This window comes from Panthera pardus, unplaced genomic scaffold, assembly GCF_024362965.1.
Source record: "Panthera pardus isolate Hobbes unplaced genomic scaffold, ASM2436296v1 HiC_scaffold_12, whole genome shotgun sequence".
Taxonomy (NCBI): Eukaryota; Metazoa; Chordata; class Mammalia; order Carnivora; family Felidae; genus Panthera; species Panthera pardus.
This window is the reverse complement of record NW_026526677.1, coordinates 88,913,628-88,932,492: the sequence shown is the minus strand read 5'-3', so window position 1 is coordinate 88,932,492 and position 18,865 is coordinate 88,913,628. Positions and strand designations below refer to the sequence as shown.

General features: G+C 41.3%; 1 protein-coding gene across 1 annotated transcript in view; it reads left to right on the top strand.

Moving 5' to 3' along the window:
- BARX2 (BARX homeobox 2) overlaps window positions 1–18,865 on the top strand; it is a 76,138-nt gene that overhangs the window by 38,015 nt on the left and 19,258 nt on the right. The gene's annotated exons all lie outside the window — the stretch shown is intronic.

Sequence of the window (18,865 nt, the reverse complement as noted above, 5' to 3'; positions counted from 1 at the left end):
ATTCCTCCCACCTCAACCCCTTTATACTCCTTATGAGCAAGCATGGTTTTGGTGCACTGAGTTGACTCCCTATGATAGGCCCCGTAATTAGGCTCTTAATAAATGTTTTGATGGTATTAATGATGATGATGATGAGTTTTAAGTGTGCTCCCGTTGCCTACTAAGACAGGCTCTTTGATGTTTCCCGTGACTTCATGGTGTGGGGCCAGGCTGGCCAGTTGTTCTCTTCATGGCTCTTTTCCCCTTTTAAACCCAGAAGCATCAGGAAAAGCCGTTCACCTTATTATTATTTATTTATTATTTTAGCAAAACCTGTAGGATGTCGTGGGAAAGTCTTTCACATAACTATTCCAGGCAGCAAGCTTTCCTTCCTCCAGCTGTCCAGAGGTTTAGATAAGCAATATTGGTCACTCTACTGAGCCCATTTTTTATAATTTGTATATTAGATGCATCAACCGTCACCTTCAGCACGTCTCTCTTTTCCTCAAGAAAGCCCAAATGTTTACAAACCATTTCCCAGATCATGGACCATTGGATCCTGGAAAGTTTTGACTCCTTCTTGTAGCTAAGTTGTTCAAAGCGTCATAAGCTGAGGAATGAGCGTATCCTTCATTGCATAAGATATGTTTAGACATTTATCAAGACTTGGTTTAACAAACTTCTCTCCTCTTACCCCAGTTGTCCCTTGTACCCCTCCTCCTGAAGAAAAGTGGTGACCATAGATGTTTTTGAAGTGTGGGGGTGGCTTAACGTCCCAGCGATTTCCCTGTATCTCCAATGATACTGTTTCTGGAGACTTTTTAGTATGGGGTCTGACATCACCTGGGTTTTTAGCCCCCTCGTTAGGCTTTTCAGAGTCCATGTCCAGAAAGACCCATCCAGTTTCAGAGTTGTAGACTTCCTAAGAATCTCCTGCCCCTTGCTTTATCCTTTTCTTTCATGGGAAGGATTGGATTCCATGGGCTGGCTGTTCTCCACATGGGCACTTGAAATGCAAGGCTTGCCCATGGTCTGCAGGTGGGTTCAGGGTCAGGGGTTGGTACAGGAGATAAAGCTGAATGTGCTTTTTAAATCCTCACTCCGACTCTGTGAATTCTGCCACATCGTGGCTCCATGTTTGGGAACCAGGCCAGTGTCTTGGTCCTCGATTGTTTACCCAGCCTTGGCAGATGGGTGATGTTCAGTGGTTGTTGTGGAGAGAGTAGGGTGTGGTTAGGGTGGCGGTGGGAATGTCAGTTAAGAAAGACTAGCAAAGGTTAGTGTGTTGAGAAGTGGGAGGAGCGCTGCTGGGGAATGGAGACATTTGACAGGACATCCTCTTTCTACAGAAACTTTCTCAGAAATGGCTCAGGAGAAACGAATTGACTCAGTGTTTCTGATGGATTATCTTTGGCTATAATGCACAAAGCATTGTGAAACTAAGGATTGTTATAGATCCTTGAAATTGTGGAGTCTGTCACCTATACTTGGAGTTGGTATGTTGGGGCCGATAATTTCTTCTTGAACTGTGACCAGCCAGAAGCCTTAATCGGTAGGTGGGCGGGTTAACAAGTTGTCACCACTAGTTTATATTTAATTACTGCCTTGGAAAAGTGACTGCTTGAAACTGACTCTAATAACTTCATTATAGGCCTAAAAAACGTAGAAGATCAACTGTGGTTCTTCCTCTCCTCTGTGAGTGGATGGCTTCCATTGAGATGTTGGTATGGCATAATTTGGCTGCTGCCCAAGGCTATTTTTGGAGGCTTTTGGAGTGTCCTAGGAGTCTGTCTATCCAATAGATCTATTTATATGGTAAAAGACATTACAACACTCCTGCCTTCCACCAGTCCTTTGCTGAGTTGTGGGATAATGATATAGACACAGCTGGATCAGAGAGATACACTGCTACGTTCTGACTCACTCTCAGCCCCATCCCCCAGGACAGGAAAGACCCTGGAGTGGCCCTCATCTCATGCTCTCAGGCTGTGTGATGGGAGGGAGAGGGAAGGCAGGGTCTGGCCTGAAAGGTCCTAAATGGGCAGCTGGATGGAGAGGGCCACTGGAAGAGAGCTAATGCCCCATTAAGGGGGCGTGAGCCTGCAGGGCACATTGCATGTTTAAGCTCCTCTCTTTTTGGGGCCCAAACATTGCTTCGTCAAAAACCCTCTTTTCTAGCGGCATCTAAATAGCAGAGGAGAATACACATTGCGGATATCGGAAGGCTGAAGGCCCTTTGCAGAATCACCCTGTGTCTGTGCTGTTAGCTAAACTTGGTGTGGGAATTGGGTTCTGTAATGTTGACAGCAAGAAGGGAGATATTCTGGGAAGGACTGTGCTAGCCCAGAGGTCCCTGTCAGATGATGACAAGAGCCTACATTTGTATTGCCCCTTTCGGCTTATAATGATAGTACATATTAAGCACCGACTGTTACATTAGCATTTCTATAATTTTCCATTTTCTGATTACATTTTAAGACCTTGTTCTGGTATCCATCTTATTTAGTAGGCTAAGGGGATCCTAAAATTTTAAATGTATACTTATTTTAAAATTCTGTGCCTGGGGGCGCCTGGGTGGCTCAGTTGGTTAAGCGTCCGACTTCAGCTCAGGTCACGATCTCGCGGTCCGCGAGTTCGAGCCCGCGTCGGGCTCTGGGCTGATGGCTCAGAGCCTGGAGCCTGCTTCCGATTCTGTGTTTCCCTCTCTCTCTGCCCCTCCCCCGTTCATGCTGTGTCTCTCTCTGTCTCAAAAATAAATAAACATTAAAAAAAATTTTTTTTTTTTTTAATAAAAAAAATAAAATAAAATTCTGTGCCTGGGTCACCTGGGTTGCTCAGTTGGTTAAGCATCCTACTCTTGATGTTTGGCTCTGGTCATGATCGCACAGTCGTGAGATCAAGCCCCAAGTTAGGTTCCATGCTGGGTGTGGAGCCTACTTAAGATTCTGTCTTTACCTATCCCTCTGCCCCTCCCCTTGCTCACGTTCTCTCTCTCCCTCTCTCAAAAAAAAAAAAAAAAAAAAATAATGTGCCTTTGATGTAATCTTGGTACGATTCTACCCTGCAATTTTTTTACCTTATTTTTTTTCTGTTGATGGAATGACAGTTTTTTAATGTTTGTTTATTTTTGAGAGAAAGAGAGAGAGAGAGAGAGAGAGAGAGAGAGCATGCACAAGTGAGGGGGAGGAGTAGGGAGAGAGCAGGAGATGCAGAATCCAAAGCACGCTCCAGACTCTGAGCTGTCAGCACAGACCCCGACTCGGGCTGTAACCCACAAAGTGTGAGATCATGACCTGAGCTGAAGTCAGACACTCAACAGACAGACATCCAGGCACCCCTGGAATGATAATTTTTGAGCCTAAAATTCTGAACTCAGAATCTAGTGAGGAAAGGGAACATTTGTTTTTCTCCTTACTTTTCTATAGCATTTGCTAACTTGTTAGCAGCAAAGAAAATAAATTTGATTAATTAAGTGGAACCCAAAGCATTATTGATACAGATCTCTGGGGATAATGGTTTCAAGTTCTATGAAAAATGCCTCTCTACTTCTCACATGGTCAATGGGGAAATAGCTCATGGAAAATGAGACAATACCTGGGCATCTGGCTACAAATCTGAGTTCTTTGCCCTAGTGTATGGCTTGGCTTACTTCTTTGGTCTTGGTAATAGGGTCATTATTGCTATGTTAGATGGATTTCAGAATGTCATATGTTGTTTCAACCCAAGCTGTTCCCCAGGAGACACAACTATTTGTTCTCTTTTCTGGCCCGGGCTAAAACCATGGTACCATCTTTCTTCCACGCAGAGCCTCTCCAAATAGGATCTCCTTTATATTTCAGAAATCTGTGAACTTCACTGGTTTTTCTGTACGTGGGAATATACTTTTTTTGGTGTCTGTATTTCTGTAGATTTAAATTTTATACATTGAAACATGTTGCTTCCTACTGGGAAAAAATTAATGCGATTGAAGAAGAAACAAAAATATATCCTTGCTTGCCTTTTTCTTTTGGGAGTGGGGCACCATGTCATGAAAATTAGGGGGCCCTTGAGAAAGTATTGACTATTCTTATGCAATATGAGCCAACACCAATGCATAACTCATTAGTATCCCTTGGAAGAAGCAGAAGGTTTTAACTGTGTATGCATGTACATGGATTACCTGGACCCCTAGAATACCAGAAAGGAAAATCCCTGGGAAACTGTATTTTAGAATTTTGGAAGATAGTGTGATATAATTAAAAGAACATGACCGTGAATCACACATATCCATTCAGATTCCAGATATGTGCCTAAGTCATTGATGACTTTTGTTGGGACTAAGAGGTAGATATATGCAAAATCTAGCCCACAGTAGTGCTCAGTAAGCTTTCCTTTTGGCTCTTCTGTCCATTGCCTTTTACACATGGGTAAAATTTAAGAGGCATGAGACTGATTTAGTGGCTTGTTGACCCTCTATTATTTTAGAGAGATTGATCCTTCCTGTGGACCTTGACACAAGATGAGTTACTATTTTTTTTTTCTTAGTGAGCAAATCAGTGTCAATGTTGCCATCAAGTTGAAATATACAGATTAAAGGTCTACCTTTACATTCCTCCTCTCTTCCTAAATGTGTATTTGCCCAATTTAAGAGAAATTTCCAAGGAAAGTCTTTCAAATTGGCTTTGTAACATGTCAGATTATTAGCTGTTAATCTCTAAAACACTCAAGCTTTCTTGGGGTGCTTGGCTGGCTCAGTCGGTAGAGTATGCACCTCTTGTCATTGGGGTTGTGAGTTCAAGCCCCATGTTGGGCATAGAGTCCTCTTTCAATGAATGAATGAATGAATGAATGAATACATACATACATACATACATACATACACTCAAGCTTCCTTAAAAATAGGCCACATGATTACAGCCACTGTGGAAAACAGTATGGAGGTTTCTCAAGAAATGAAAAATAGGACTACCATATGATCCAGCAGTCTCACAGCTGGGTACACATCCGAAGGAAATAAAGTCATTATCTCAAAGAGAGATCTGCACTGTCGTGTTCATTGCATCATTATTCACAGTAGCAATAACATGGAAACAACCCAAATGTCTATTGACAGGTGAATGGATAAAGCAAATGTGGTGTACACATACAATGGAATATTATTCAGCCTTAAAAAAGAAGAAAATCCTACCATTTGTGACAGCATGCGTGAACCTGGAGGACATTATGCTGAGTGAAATACGTTAGAATCAGAAGGAGAAATACTGCATGATCTCACTCATGTGTAGTCTATAAAAGTTGAACTCCTAGAAACAGAGAGTAGAAAATAGTTACAGAGAGCTGGTGGTTGGGGGCAATGGGAAGATGTTGGTCAAAGAGGACAGACTTTCATTCATGAGATGGATATGTTTTGGGTACCTAATATACAGCATGTGATGACTACAGTTAAAAATAATGTATACTTGAAATTTGCTAAGTGTGTTCTTGCCACACACCAAAAAGCAATTATGTGAGGTGATGGCTGTGTTTATTAGCTTGGTTGTGATAATGATTTCACAATGTGTACATAAATCATGTTGCACACTTTATACATATATAATTTTTATTTCACAATCATGTTTCAGTAAAGCTGGAAAAAAAAAAAAAAGGAAATTGCAAAGGCCCAGAAATTTCCAAAGTAGTATTTACCATGTCCTCTCAGATTATTAAAATCACAGTGGTTTGTAACACTAGGTTGCAGAGTGAGAGAGTTAATGATTGAAAAAAAAAAAAAAAAAACAGAACACATGAAGGAAGACATGTTTGAGGCCAACCAGTACTCAGCATTTTGGTAGCTGTTGTCTAGGCAGGCAATACGGTGACATGAACAGAACATTTGTCCTTACCTCTAGGGGTGTGGCTTGGTTCAGACCTCGACCTTCTGTATGACTTTGTTTAATTCCATCTGCCTCACACATCAAAGACTAGGTTAGAAAAAGTAATCCCTGTGTTCTGTTATTCAGTGTGTCATTAGCTACAAATCACATGGCCACAAAGTCTTCATTGTACATGGTTAGATTTTATGCAAAGATAGTCTTCTGCCTGTAGTAGTTGCAATCTGGATCACCTGTGGGAAATAGGAGATGAGTTACACAGTTGATCACTCCGCTTCCTTGTGAACTGAGAAGATTTAGTAGTGCTGGAGAGGTTTACCTGCATGCATTAATAGTCTTGTTCTCAGCGTACTTGTTTAATTCAGCTAATACTTGTTCAGTTGGTATCTTGGCAAAGTAGGGAAGTACCACATGGGAGGTAGAGATAGAAGGCAAAGACTTTACAGTCGGGTTGAGAAACCCAGAGACACACTGCCTCTGAGTATCATTAACTGCTGATAAAATGATTGCATCTTGGTACCAAAAAGGGACCTTAAAAACCATCTAACTCCTCCATTTACAAATGAGGACAATTCAGAGAAAGACCTCATTGTGCCCTGAAGACGAAGTAAACTTAATGGCCTTGTTGAGGGTAGAGTTGGATCTTAATAGGCAGGACTTGACTCCGTGCAGGGAAGGGGAAGGCCTTCTTGCCGTACGGCACAACTCTTTGGTCCTGGTTGGCCAGTTGGGTAACCACGGTCCACATAATTCACGTTCACTGTTTTTATTCCTACTATTATCCCTTATTACTGTTATCCTTTACTGCCTACAAGAGCAAGACTCACACATGAGTAAGTATTGATGTTCTGCTGTATAATATTCTGATTACTGTTTGCTCTTAATGACTTGAGTAAGAGAAAGGGAGAGGAACTCATCCATCCTACCCAACAAGATCCTTCTACAAAATACACTGCTTCTCTTTTGTCCTCTCTTTGATAGGGTGCATCTCTCCAAAGTTTGAATCCTTTCTGCCACACAGTTCTGTGTTTCCTGACTTCATTCACTGTATAGCCTTTAAGGATACCCTTTATCAGCAAACAAAGGGATATCAAGAGGAGGAGACTTGACCACAGAAATGGTATGACTGACTGCATGATCCCAAGACATCCTGATGAAAATGCCTGTATTATGCTGATCATTATGGCAAAGGGAAATATTCTGACCCCTGACTATATTTGGGGGGCCTTCCTAGACCCCAGTTGGCTTGAGAGCACTCTGGTTTAGAGACTTGCCTTGTTGTTCCAGCAGGGAACTCTTCCCACTGGCCCTACTCAGTGGAACCAGTTTCCACATTCGAATCTCTTTAGGTATTCTCTGGTAAGGCCCAAATGCCTTTTCATCCTGTGTTTTTTGTTTTTCTTAAAAAAAATCATTTTTTCTTTTACAATAAGTGTTTGGCGAATTTGCATCCTTTTACCTATTTCTCGTCTCGGATTAGAATCTCAGCTAATCTCAACCTTACATCTCCGTTTAAACGACAGCCTTCTTGGAGCAGGCTGACCGCCTATATTTGGTTAAATCCTCTTGCTGAATGTTCTTTATAGCACCCTGCATTACTTCTTTCTTAAGTGTCTGCCATCTGGCCAGACCATAAGCTGGGCAAGGACCTGGTCTGTCTTGTGTACCGTTTTATCCCCAGTTCTTGGCACAGTGTCTACGCGAGGTATTCCATAATTTGTTAAATTGAATTGAATTTTATTCTCTTTTATCCCACTTTGCTTCTATTCTTTGCAACCAAAGGCAAGCTATGGAGAATATATTTAAGCCAGGATTAGAATGCATAGGGAGAAGGAGGAAATTAACTTGAATTTAGAAAATTACATTTTGGCATAAGATAGGTACTGAGTCTGGCAGGTGATTTTCCTTCTGGGTAATCAGGAGCTTGCCTGTGGACTCGTGGGGCCACTTGCAGAAAAGTAACCTCCTGTGGCTTTTTCTAGAAACTTCACCTGGGGCCCTGGCGTTACACACATTTTCCCAGCTTGCCTGGTGGAGATTCATATACTATGATGGTAGGTCTGTATGTGTCAGAAGGGGAGAAAATTTTAGAACTTAAGGCAATGATTTTTTTAAATAAATATTTATTTATTTTTGAGAGAGAGAGGGAGAAAGAGGTAGAGAATCCCAAGCAGGCTCTATGCTGTCAGGGCAGAGCCTGATGCAGGGCTTAAACTCATAAATAGTGAGATCATGACCTGAGCTGAAATCAGGAGTCGGACGCTTAACCAGCTGAGCCACCCAGGCGCCCCAGGTCAAACGATTTCCTAGTGAGCAGACTCACTGAAAGTTAGTCATTCTTACAATTCTCTTTGGCTGTTTTCATGGAACCTATGCACTTCTATTGTGCTGCTTGTTTCTTAGGCAAGTTTGTCTTGTTTATTACTTCTTTTTCCTTTTCCATCCCCATTGATAAAGACACACCTCAGGGCTCTGTCCTTGATCCTCTGTTGTTCTTAAGTGTTACTTTTTGGGAGATGGATTTGACTTTCCATCCTTCAATTCTGGTTCTCTGTACAGTCTCCATACCCACCTCCAGGCGCTTCTGGGAGTACAGTTTGCGGCTAACACTGCCTATTAGGTATCATCACTTGGGTGTCTGATCGTCAGCACAAACTAAATAAGCCTCTGTAAGCCTTATCTTTCCTACCAGGACATTCTCCCACAGCAGAAGTGCCACAGTTTCCGCAGGGGCCACTAGAGTCTGAGTCTTCCTGTGCCTTCTGTGTGTCCGCACCTGTCTCCCACCCTAGGCTAGTAGTTTTCCAGATCTTATTGGTTTTTCCTTGATGGTGCCTCTGGAATCCATTCCTTCCTTTCTCCCCACAACCCAGCCCTTCCTCTTTCCCAAATCAGCCCTGTACGCTGTAGAACACAGCCATCTGTCCTGAATTCCTAGGGTTTTTATCCCACCCAGCATTTGCTGCATGCTTTTGTTTTCTTGTCTCCTTTTCATTTTAGTGGCTCATTTTCCCAATGAGATAATTGGCTTCTTGAGGGCAGAGGTGAGGAATCGTTTCCCTTCCTGTCTCTAGCAGTTAGTGTAGAGCTGCATAGCTGTTTGGTCAAGTTCACTGATGATAGTGACAGTGAACAAGAGGGATCTTCCTGGTTGGCTTTGTGTAGACCGCGTCCATGGGGTGCCAGGACCTTAGGTAGAAATTGCAAAGCACAAGGTATGAAGCAAAGGGTTGGATTAGATTAGCACAAGGGAGCAGTGTTGGGACTTCTCATCAATAGAAGTATCTCCAAAAATACAGAACGTTAGTGCCTTTTGAGTGTTTGGAAAAATCAGTGCCTTTTTTGGTATGGTCTTCACTGTTTAAAAATATTTCTTTTCCTGCTCATTATCTAATGTTAACCTTCAGCAAGCCTGTGGAGAAGTATCATTGCCATTTTATGGAAGAGAAAACAGAAGCTTGGGAATTCGGTTTGACCGAGACCATTAGAGCCCAAGGGTGTCAGGAGCACATCTCCAGCCCTGATTGTCTGATTCCAGGTGAAATCAGTTCAAGTAAGGCATGCAGTTAAACACTAGGAAGATGCACTTGTGATCATGTCCTAAAGAAGTTTGCAATCTAGTGAGAAATAGATGGGTAAACAAATTAATTCTTACTCCAAGGTTTGAATTAAGTAAGGGTGAATAAGGACACAAACAAAATGCTGTGGGCGCATGAAGGTAGGAGTGATTAATTCAGTCTTTGTACTAAACAACAGCTGCTCTGGGAAGCTTTCCGTCAGTGAGTGATTATGAGGTATGGATGAAAGCAGGTGTGGGTGTATGTAGAAAACAGAATGGCCAGGGGGAGAAAGACAATGCCGTCTCCAGTGTGTTCCTTGGCAGAAGGCAACGAGGGGTGGGGGAGGCTAGAGGGTGGATGGTGACCACATTTGGGTAGTCTGACATTCTAGGCAGGAGGGGAAGGTCCCTAAACCTATCGGCCCCAACCGGCTTTGTTGATTTCACTGAGCTCTCAGAGTGGCCCAGTGTTTTTGTGGGCGGCTGCAATTTTGATGACACTGCAGGTTGGCTGTGATAAGACTGAGCCTGTCTCTTTGCAAAATCAAGAATCCGAAAAGATGGAATGATGCAATCAGCCTGCCGGGGTTGCTGTGATGGCCTCTGCTTGTTTTCCCAATTTCCTACATTTCTCTAAAGCCCCCCAAATGTTTTCTCCCTGCTTCCTGTATTTTCCAACCTTTGCAAACCTCCTTCTTAAGTTTTTATTTAGATGCTTATTCCAGAGTCTACAGCATGGCAGTCTCATGTACATTTTGGAATAAATTTATCCTATATGTTTCTTTCTTTTTTTAATGTTTATTTATTTTTGAGAGAGAGAGCGAGAGACCGAGAGTGAGAGCTTGAGCAGGGGAGGAGCACAGAGAGAGGGAGACACAGAATCTGAAGCAGGTTCCAGGCTCTGAGCTGTCAGCACAGAGCCCGACACGGGGCTCGAACTCAAAAGTGGTGAGATTACGACCTGAGCCCGAGTTGGATGCTTAATTGACTGAGCCACCCAGGCACCCCTTGTCCCATATGTTTCTAATTCATTTATACTTAACCTATCAAAGCACTCTCCCCGCCACCTTTTTTTTAATGAAGTAGTTCATGGCTAAGACATATTTGTCAGCCTTTGAGTTGGCCTCTTAAAAAAACATTTTCTCTTTTCTTTAGTTGTACAAAACCATAACCTGTAAAGGGGTGCATCCGTTTCACATTAGCTCTTGCTGGCCAGAAACGTGGTGGGTCACAAAGTGAAAAGGCCTCTCAGAGCATCTTTATATTTGCTTTCATCCCTCTCCCCCTTTCCCATGCTTACAGATTATCCATCTAGACACACAGCGACTGAATTTTCATGTCTGGTTACCACTTCCCCTCAGCCCAGCCTTTCTTTAGCCCTCTTTCAGCATAAGAGAAGCCAAATTCATTTTCACCACCCATATCTGCTTTCTCTGCAGATGTTAGAGATTGACTATGGCCCATCTTGGGTCTCCCATCTCTGACCCCATCCTTCTTAACCTTGGGAAGAGTTGTGCGTTAGGTCCCTTAAGCGTTCTGTGAATTTTTTTTATACACGTCTGCAAAGCCCGAGTAATGATTTCTGGAGTCTTGATAGTGTTTAGGGGATGTCCAGCCAGGTCAGCCCTCCCACCGATTTCTTTTGCTCCCTTGCTGCTGTCTGTCTCTCTACATAGCTGTAAGGGCAGTTGAAGACCTCCATTTGGCAGATTCTGGAGTTGCGGTCTTGCTTTGCATGTGAAACCATAGATGACGAGAAGACCCACTTCCGCAGTTCACAGGGAAGTCTGCTTTCTTGGTAAGAACATTTATCTGCTTTCATTTGGCTGACTCACAGAGCATCAGGCAACTCCAGGGAAGGTAGGAAAGGAAAAGGAGGGAACAGCAATTAAATGCCCACTGGGCACTTCACATATGGTAATGTGTTTAAACCTCACAGTAATCTACATGGGTGAACTATTATTAGCCCTGCTTCATGGAAGGGGAAATTGAAACTAAGAAAGGGTTGGTAACCTGTTCAAGATCACTCCACAAGTCAATGGTAGAGACCCTAGTCTTTCCACTACCCCAGGTTACCTGCCAATTGGTAGAAATGTGAGCCTATGGGAATAGTTTGATGTGGGTGATTTTATGACTTTTCCCAGGAAGCTCAGCTAGAGCTACCCAGTTGTCCCATTGAGTCTGTCAGGTTATCTGAGTATTTCTGCACCCTGTCTTTGTGTGTGTTGCTTTCGACCCTCGGAAGCTTTCAGCGGATATATAGGTCACACATTCCTGGAACATAAATCAGTCAAGCAGGCAGCTTAGAGATTCTTATCCACTCAGACCTTTGGCCCTCGCCTGTGTCAACCGGAAGCGTGGGTGTGGAAAGTCAATTTGGGGACTGGTATGTTGGAAGCATGGAAGAGAGAAGCCCACAGGAGATGAGTAGGAACAAAAACTGTTCTTTGGAGATTCTGCTATCAAGTTCAAGTACAGCTGTAGTTGGAGGGGACGGGCTTCTGCCATGAAAGGGGATTTCCTTTGAGGAGATGTGCCTGGAGTCAGCAGCCTGGCCCAAATGTGTTCACATGCATGAGTTTACAGTTTTCAGAATCAGCACAACAGAAAATGTTCTGTTTAGCCTGCTGAATGTTCTGTATCATCCCCCAAATCCTGGGATGTCCCATGTCCTACCCACCACTAATGCACTCAGATTTTCTAATCCAAAAACAGATTCTAAAAGTGGTCAACCCTTTGGCAGGGAATGACTTCTAGGTATACTGTACACACAGTTATGTGATATCCATCCTCCCGCAAAACATTGGTTAGGGGGATTGTTGGAAGGAAAACAACTATTAGAAAATGCATTCGTTGTGGTCATGTTTACACCCCTTTTGTCAACTAAAAATGTGTTTGTTTAAACAGTGTCTTTGCTTTATTAGTCATTACTCTCTCGGTAGCAGATAACGTGCTTGAATTTCACAAGTGTATGTAAATGGTCCAGCATAGCAAGGCAGCTGTCTTCAGTCAACATTTTCACATAGTGATAATTCTCAGGGAAAGGGAAAGACATACTTAATACATAGCATTCTACATCATCTGACTTCTCAGTAACCGCAGTGCCCCCTAACGTGTGTGTTAATTTTAAATGTTTCCTTGCTATTTTTAAAACCTAAATCTGATTTTTAGCCAAAATGTAAAAATAGGGCCGATGATCCCACAGTAGTTTTGTGGGAATATGAAATGGGAGTTGCAAGTGCTTTGTGAAATTAAAGCTTGGGGCCAGTGGTGTTTTGTTGGAAATCGGGTCATATATTAAAACACGAAGAGACAGCAAACAGCTGTGGCTCGAGTACGTTGTGTCTCACTTTTCTGCTCCCTGTTGGTTTGCCTTTCAGGAGACTCCATGCTCTGGCACACACACATTACCCACCCTGACTTCCGTTGCATCTGAGTTTGTGCTTCCCAAGTACCAAAAACTCAGCACAGTGCCTCACTGCAATTATGTTATTTACAAGGGTGGTCCTGCTGAAACCCCCAAACATTTATCATCATCACAGTGGCCTTGTCTGTGAACCTCCAACAACATAAGGTGCTCTCAGCCAGTGAATAGAGTGCAGCTTTCTTGCTGAACTTGCATTAGAACCTCGGGTCAGGATTCCTGCAGCTATAGGCTTTGGTGAAGGATGTTGCCTTAGGTCACTGTCTTTCACTGGAAGTTTTTTTTTTTTTTTTTTTATTTTTTAGGTAAGCTCTGTGCCCAACATGGGGCTTGAACTCATGACCCCAAGGATCAACAGTTACACACTCTACTGACCGAGCCAGCCAGGCGCCCCTGTTTGTTTTGTGTTTAACGAAGGTGTTTTTGTTGTTGGATTTAAGTCTTTTGGAACCAAATTACATCAATTCCCAATTAGTGTCAGGTGTACAGCATAGTGATGTGACAAGTTCATACATTGAACGTGCTCACCGCAAGTATAGCTGCCATATGTCCCCATACACGCTATTATAGTACCATTGAGCATATTCCTTATGTTGTGCATTTTATTCCTGTGACCTATTCATTCCCTAACTGAAAGCCTTTATCTCCCACTCCCCTTCACCCATTTTGTCTATCCCCCACCCCTCTCCCCTCTGGCCATCATCAGTTTGTTCTCTGCATTTATAGGTCTGATTCTGCTTTTTGTTTATTTTTTTTTAGATTTTACTCATGAGTGAAATCACATGGTATGTGTTTTCCTCAGTCTGATTTATTTCACTTAGCATAATCCCCTCTCCATCCACCCATGTTGTCTCAAATGACACGATCTCATCCTTTTTGTGGCTGCATAATATTCCATTATGTATATAATATGAACACACGCACCCACACACACCAGATCTTCCTTATCCATTCATCTATTGATGAACATCTAGGTTGTTTCCATATCTCGGCTAGTATAAATACTGCTACAGTAAACATAGGGATGAGTATATCTTTTTGAGTTGATGTTTTTATTCTCTTTGGGTAAATGCCCAATAGTAGAATTACTAGATCATATGTATTTCTATTTTTAATTTTTTGAGGAACCTCCATACTATTTTCCACAGTGACTGTGCCAATTTACATTCCCATCAACAATGTATGAGCATTCCTCTAAAAGCCATTTTTAAGTGTTTATTTATTTTGAGAGACCAGAGAGCACGAGTCGGGGAGAGGGGCTGAGGGAGAGAGAGAACATCTTAAACAGGCTCTGGGCTTAGTACAGAGCCTGATGTGGGGCTTGACCTTATGACTGCAGGGTCACAACCTGAGCCGATATCAACAGATGGATGCTTAACTGACTGAGCCACGCAGGTGCCCCTAAAAAGCCATCAACCTGCCAGAGGATAGGGTCACCCAAATAACAGTTTTTCCCTAAATTAATCTATAAGGTTAGTGTAATTTGAACCAAATTTTTAGTGGGATGCTAAAATTCAATGGGAAAAAGAAAATTTTGTTAAAAGAATAAAGACTTGTTCTGCCAGATAACAAAACTCTCTTAAAAAACTATAATAATTAAAGTGGAGTGGTTGGCTCATAGATTAGTTCCATAGATCGGAAGAGTCCAGAAACAGACACATGTACATAATACAACCTGTTTTTAGGACCACATATGGCCCAGTGTATGTACAGAATTACATTCAAAGACAATGAAAATCTGACCACAGAAGCGTTGAACATGAAGATCTTTAGTTTTTCTAACAGGTATATTCATGGATTATACACAGTGTATACCCTGTTTTTCAGAAATCTTCTCTAAATAGCCTTTGCTCTCTCCAAAGTTGCAGACTCATGGCAGCCTCTAGAAATTTACCTGTCTCTCTGATTTCCTGCCCCTCCGCCCCACCACCTCCCCCATACCCACTGCCTTCATGTAATACTACCACAGTTGTGTTCTCTGTTTGTGACCACCTCCCCAGAGGGCAGCCCTTGGGAAGGGTAGTGCTGCTTTTCTGGACAGCAGGAGATTCTCAGAATTCTGGTGACCAAAATTCCCAATTTCATTTCTTTGGGAACTTAGTGTGTCTTAAAGCTGGCATTTTAAGTCACTGGGCTGGTCAGTGTATGGCGTTGACATTGTTGGCTACCCATTTCGAAAAAAATTAAGTGATATATTTATATTTCACAAAATAAGCACTTTGTAACTACGTGTCTTAGTAGATGAGCCTAGGTATTACTAGATTTGGAGCATCTATCTGTATGTTTGTGCTATATACATAGGAATAGTTATGGAAGTTTCTCTCTAAGGTTTAGGTTTCATAGTAATGAGAGGAGACTTGTACTTTATATATTTCTGATTTGTTTTAAATTTCTTTTGTAACAGATTGTGTTACTTTTATAATAAAAATGAAATAGCATTTTCATTTGCTTTGGGTAAATACCTAGTAGTGGAATTATTGCATAATAGGGTAGTTCTATTTTTAAATTTTTGAGGAGCCTCCGTGCTGTTTTCTACAGTGGCTGCACCAGTTTACATTTCCATCAACAGTGCATGGGGGTCCTTTTTCTCCACATCCTTGCCAACATTTTTTATTTCTTGCCTTTTTGATTCTAGCATTTCCCTGCTGAAAGAAGATGTGTTCACACACACACACACACACACACACACACACACACACACACTGGAGTATTACTCAGCTTTAATGGCAAGATGAGATCTTACCATTTGAGACAACATGGATGGACCTAGAGTGTATTATGCTAAGTGAAATAAGTCAGAAAGAGAAAGACAAATACCATGTAATTTCACTTGTAAGTTGAATCTAAAAAAAAAAAAAAAAAAAAACTAAACAAATGAAGAAACAAACAAAAAGTAAAATCAGACCTGTAAGTATGGAGAACAAATCTTTGGTTGACAGAGGGGAGGGGTGTGGGGGGATGGGCAAAATGGGTGAATGGGAGTGGGAGATACAGGCTTCCAGTTACAGAATAAATAAGTCATGGGAATAAAAGGCACAGTAGAAGGAATGTAGTCAGTGGAATTGTAGTATGTGTGGTGACAGATAATAGCTACACTTGTGATGAGCACAGCACAATGTATAAACTTGTCCAATCACTATGTCGTACACCTGAAACTAATGTAACATTGTGTGTCAACTATACTGAAATAAAAAAAAAAAAATTTTAACCCTAAAAAAACAAAACAGTACCTAAAATATTTATTGACTGTTTTGGGGGCTTTAAATTTTATTTTTAATTTATATTCAGCAAAAATTCACTATTTTAGTGTATGGTTATGAGTTTTGACAAATGTGGCAATCAAGATACAAAACAGTCCCATCACCAGAAGTAAAGTGTAGTGTAAGGTATAGAGTGGTCCAAGCACTGTGTTGTATACCTGAAACAACTGTATGTCAACTACACTTCAGTAATAATAATAAACCCAGCCCTGTCACTTCATCCCTTCACCCCCAATTATTTTGTGTTACCCCTTTGTAGTCAAATTCTTCCCTCACCCTTAATCTCTGAAAACCAGCGATTTCTAGATGTCTTCTCCATCTCTAGTTTTGCATTCTCCAGAATGTCATGTAAATCAAATTCCACAGCTTTTGAGTCTGGCTTCTTTCACTTAGGATAATGCATTTGAGATTCATCCACGGTGCTGCCTGTATCAAATAATTTGTTGTTCACTTTTTATTCCTGAATAGTATTCCATTATTCCACTTTATGTATGTATCACAGTTTGTTTATCCATTCCAGTTGAGGGATATTTGGATTATTTCCAATTTTTGTAAGTAATTACTAATAATGCCACTATAAACGTTTGCATACAGGTTTTTATATTTTCACTTGGGTCAGTACCTAAAAGAGGTGGGATTACTGGGTTATATGGTAACTATAAGTTTAACTGTATAAGAAGATGCCAAAACGCTTTTCAAAGATGCTGTACCATTCTGCATCTCAGCAGCAATGTATGAGAGAGAGTTCCAGTTGCTCCACATCCTTGTCAGCACTTGATATTGTCAGTTTATAAAAATATTTAGACCATCCTAACAGATATGTAGTAGTATCTTATTGTTTTAATATGCATTTCCTTAATGACTAATCATGCTAAGCATCTTTTCATGTACTTAACATACTGTCTGTGTATCCACTTTGGTGAAGGGTCCAAAACCTTTGTTCATTTTTTTATTGGGTGATTTTTTTTAAGTTGTTGAACTTTGAGAGTTTTTTTAAATATATATTCTGGATACACCCTGTCAGGTGATTTGCAAGTATTTTTCTCCCAGTCCATAGCTTATATTTCCATTTTCTTAATATTATCTTTTGCCAAATAAAAGTTGTTAATTTTGATGGAAACCAATTTTTTGCCTTTTTCTTTAATGTGTCATGCTTTGGGTGCCATAGCTAAGAATTCCCTTGCCCAACCCAAAGTCACAGAGATTTTTCTCCTATGTTTTCTTTTAAAAGTTTTATAAGATAGTGTTAACTTTTGGATCTATAATCCATTTTCAGTTGATTTTTTAAATAAGGTATGAGTTCTAGGTTAGCATTTTTTTTGGCATATAGATATCTAATTGTCCCAGGACCACTTGTTAAAGACTATCACTTCTCCACACTAAATAGTTTTTATTTTAAAGGAAAGAATATGATTCTATCTAGCATGAGAACTCAAACATCTTCTATCATGAAGAGAGAAAATTCCATAGACCCTTTGGCTCAGAGGTGGCTAAGAAGAGTCCCCTTTGCTCAGAATACCACAATATTTGCTTTACTATCAGTGTCATAAAACCAGAAATACTTTATACTCTATTGCTGGAGTTTCTAGTTGGTTATTGTTTGCCTAGCTCTTGAGAAGTTTTAATGATTTATGGGTATGAGCACCAATACATGAAAATTCTTTTTTTTGACAAGTTGAACATATATTAAAACTTTCCAATGAGAACAAAACTGAAAGTTTTGTTTTTAAATTACAGAAGTAATACATGCTTATAGTAGAATGTAAATACAGTTGACCCTTGAATAGTACAGGTTTGAACCGCATGGGTACACTTCTATGCAGATTTTTTTCAACAAATGCAGTACAGTATGGTAAATGTATCTTCTTTTTCTTATTATTTTATTAATGTGTTTCCCTAGTTTACTTTATTATAAGCATGGGTGTGTGTGTGTGTGTGTGTGTGTGTGTGTGTGTGTATAATGTAATGTACAAGATATGTATTAATCAGCTGTTTATCAGTAAGGCTTCTGATCAACGGTAGGCTATTACATTTGGGGGGAGTCATAATATTGTACACAGATTTTCAACTATGGGGTCAGTGGTTTCCCATTTCTGTTTCCTTTCCTTGCTCCTTTGGCAGGCTTCTCATCCTTTTTATGACCTCAGATGTTGGCATACCCCAGGGCTCAATCCTTGGGTCTCTTTACTTCTTTATTCCACTCACTCTCTCGGTGATGGCATTTAATCCTGTGGTTCTAAGTGCCACATATACTGCCATGAGTCAGGGTTGTATCTCCAACCTAACCTCTTCTCTGAACTCGCGACTGGTGTATGTAGTTGCCTTTTCAGCACATCTACCATGTATAACGGCATCTTGTCTGAAACTGAAATCTTCGTTTCCCCACCTAATTCTACTCCTCACCCAGTCTTTCCTTTCTTAGTAAATGGCACCATTGTTCCTCTGGGTGCTAAGGCCAGATACCCAGATGTGTCATGGCAACTCTCTGTAGCTCAGACATGACATCCGCCCTTCCACAGGCTCTTTCGCCCCTAACTGTAAGGCACACGCAGAATTGACCACCTCTCACAACCACAGTTGCTACCTCTCTGGCCCATGCCACTGTGGTCTCTGGTCTGGAATGTGGCCTGGCCTCCTGGCTTACTCCTTTGCTTCCCCTCCGCCCCTACATTCAGTCCCCGACATGGCAGCCATAGGGATCTTCAGGACACAGATCACATCATGTCCTTCTCCAGCTCAGATCTCACCAATATTTTTATCTCATTCTGAAGAAAATCCTAACTGCTTGGCCTGG